Genomic DNA, 3,407 nt, shown 5'->3' on the forward strand with positions numbered 1-3,407 from the left:
CATTGGTCACTCAGATGATGTACCTAACCTTTATCATCGATCAAATGCAACTCAATTTAATAGATTCCTTTTGCTTGAGTGAGTGACGTGAAATGTCTCCTTAGTAACATCCAAGCCAACCTCAAACTGCTTAAATAGAGTTTACTCAGCGTGCCCTTGTCCCCAGACTTCATTCTTTCCCTGTTCCTCCGCATCAGTTTAAAATACTCTCCGTGACCCTTGATTTTTAGATATCTCAGAATATTCAAGAATGCCAGAAAAAAGCAAGATTTTGATCATTGGTGGAACAGGATACATTGGCGAGTTTATAGTTGAGGCCAGCACTAAGGCTGGCCATCCCACCTTTGTACTGGTTAGAGAATCTACAGTTTCTGATTCTGTTAAGGGAAAACTGGTTGAAGGCTTCAAGAACTCTGGGTCGACTCTTGTTCATGTAAGCAGCGTTAATTTTACAATTAATTTGGCAGTTCTGTCAATAGGGATTCCTTTTTTTCTCTTTTAGCTGGTGATGCTTATTTTTGTTCTTGATATTCGAATTCTTCCTTGGAGCAGGGTGACTTGTATTGTATCATCATGAAAGTTTAGTGAAGGCCATAAAACAGGTGGATGTGGTCATATCAACTGTTGGTAACGGACAATTGAATGATCAGAGAAAGATCATTGATGCAATTAAAGAAGCTGGAAATGTCAAGGTGTGCTGTTTATGTGGTCTTGTTACTAATGATTCTCACAGGGGAATGTATTTGAATACGTTTGTTGTTTTTCTTCTGTTGCAGATCTGTAGCTCTGCAATTTAGATAATTAAAGGTTTTTAACTGTCGAAATATAGTAAATTTTGATAATGCACACGAAATTCATGTATTTAAAGGTTGTATGTGTCGTTCGTAGAACTTGATGATACATGTGAATCATGTATATAATACTTCCCCATTTTCAGAGTGGAGAAGCAACTAGGATTAATTGGGTAATTTGCATAATTGAAATTTCAGTCGATTTTAAGCCTATCTATTGGGCAGAGTTAATTGAGGTTCTTTTAGTCATTTTAAAATCCATTGTGATGTTGACAATCTGTGAATTTGACGAAAAGATTGCAGATTGGAATGAAATTTTACTAGTATAATTTGTGTCAGTTTTTATCTACCACCATTTCCAAATTCTGACACATGATATGGTAAAATTCTCAGAGATTCTACCCTTCGGAGTTTGGAGTTGATGTGGATCGCCAAAATGCAGTAGAGCCTGCCAAGTCTGCATTTGCAGGAAAGTCTCAGATTCGCAGAGCTACTGAGGCAGCAGGGATCCCTTACACTTATCTCCCATCTAACGCTTTTGCTGGATATTTTCTTCCAACCCTGTTACAGCCAGGAGCCACTGCACCACCACGAGATAAAGTTGTCATCTTGGGAGATAGAAATGCTAAAGGTAAGGCTAGCAATATCACTTGGTTTATTTATTCTTTTTCACCTACTTCACCTGATCATGTTCTTATCCTCTGCTGAACTTATTCTGTAAGAACGTGAATATTGTACTGGTGCTTAAAATTTTTTTTTTTAACATTTCAATTGTAGCTGTTTTTAATGAAGAACATGACATTGGTACCTTCACCATCAAAACTGTTGATGATCCAAAAGCATTGAACAAAGTTGTCTACATTAGGCCTCCTAAGAATAGTGTGTCATTTAATGAGTTAGTGGCCATATGGGAGAAGAAGATTGGTAAAACTCTGGAGAAAGAATATATTCCTGAGGAACAACTCCTGAAGAACATCCAAGGTGACAAGAAGTTTGATTTCAATTTCCTTAAATCTTTATTGTATGAATTATTAGCGTATGAATTTCTAATGGACCATTTCTTCGCGGAGGCTCCAATTCCGCTCAATCACATATTATCACTTAACCATGCAATCCTGGTAAATGGTGATACTACCAACTTTGCAATTGAGCCATCTTTGGTGTAGAGGCTTCAAAGCTTTATCCTGATATCAAGTACACCACTGTTGAAGAGTACCTTGATCGATTCGCCTAAGTTCATCAGTCTTCTGATTGATATGGTCCAAGACTTTGTGTTGAATGTCTTGTAATGATCTTTGTTAAATGCTTTTGCTACATTTCATTTTATTAAACATATCAGCACAAGTTTCAAAAATACGAGGAGTTGTTATCTACTACATTGGTATTGAATATTCTCTGCCCTTCGCAGGAATGAGGTAGTAATGAAACGAGTTGTTTTCCTTTTTCTACAATGCTTCTACCATATCTCCTTGCAACTCATTTTGTAAGCATGTCAATCTTGTGAATTGCTGCTAATAACTTCCCGACTTTTGTGGAATTATCTGCCAATGCAATTGATATGGTAGTAAATACAGTTGTAATGCAACTTTTGAAAGAATAGGCTTGACAATATGCAATCATAACTGTGCCATTTCCGTTGTGGTTTACTTTGTTGATGAACAAGCAATTTGGCATTTGTTGAGTCGTGGCTTGGGAAGGATTTTCAGAATCCTTCCCACTCTCAAATCTAGGATTCAAATCCTTTGCTTAGTAGTAGGGGGTGAGAAAAGTATGGAGAGCAGCGGGACGGTAAAAAAAAGAATATGTTTGTGGAGACGTTTGTTTGAAAATAGGGGTGAGAATGGTGTGGCGAGTCGTAGGAGGGTTAAAAAAAAAACGTTTGTTGAGTCGTAGATGCATAATTATTGCTTTAAACCCACCAAGCTTATGATTGTGCCTGGTTGTTGTTGAATGAAGGGATGCTTTTGAATTTCACTCTTTGCGTGTTTCTTTATTCAGATATAGTAATGATGTCAACAGCAAAACTTTGTCAAGGAACCTTTAATGGAAGAAATGTTGGACATAAAATCAGGATCCTAGTTTAGACTTGTAAATTATAAACAATACTAGAGGGAAGTCCCACGCGAAGCGTGGGGATTGATACCTGTGGTGTGGTCAAATAACTTAACAGTGTTTGATAACTTGATATCAAGTGGAACACACTTATATGTTCCTTAAGCTTTCTATTGTCAAAATTAGCATTACATTTTTCTGGTGCTTGGCTAGATTCTTTTCTTGAGCAATAACGGCACAGTTCCCTACTTTCCTTTTCCATGTCTAATACAAATGGAAACTCATGGTGTTATCATATGTATCATTTTTCCCTAAGTTTAATCTTTCAAACAAAATTAGGTTGTTCAATCAGGAACACTCACCATTGTTTTGTTTAATAGTTTTAACAAAATGAACATGAATTTTTAGTGCTTTTCGCTTATTTTCTATTGTTCCAATCGTACTTTATCTTTTTCTTCTACTGATAACAATACATATCTTTTTCTTGCCTTTTGATTCCCAAATTGCTTTTTAGCATTAAGTTTTTCAATATTGTTTGTTTGATCCATCCTAAATTTCAACCCA

General features: G+C 36.4%; 1 pseudogene; it reads left to right on the plus strand.

Moving 5' to 3' along the window:
• The first annotated feature begins 250 nt into the window (after positions 1 to 250).
• Positions 251 to 2,025, plus strand: LOC113693899 (eugenol synthase 1-like; annotated as a pseudogene).
• The last annotated feature ends 1,382 nt before the right edge of the window (positions 2,026 to 3,407 follow it).

Source organism: Coffea arabica, chromosome 1c (genome assembly GCF_036785885.1).
Source record: "Coffea arabica cultivar ET-39 chromosome 1c, Coffea Arabica ET-39 HiFi, whole genome shotgun sequence".
NCBI classification, from domain to species: Eukaryota; Viridiplantae; Streptophyta; class Magnoliopsida; order Gentianales; family Rubiaceae; genus Coffea; species Coffea arabica.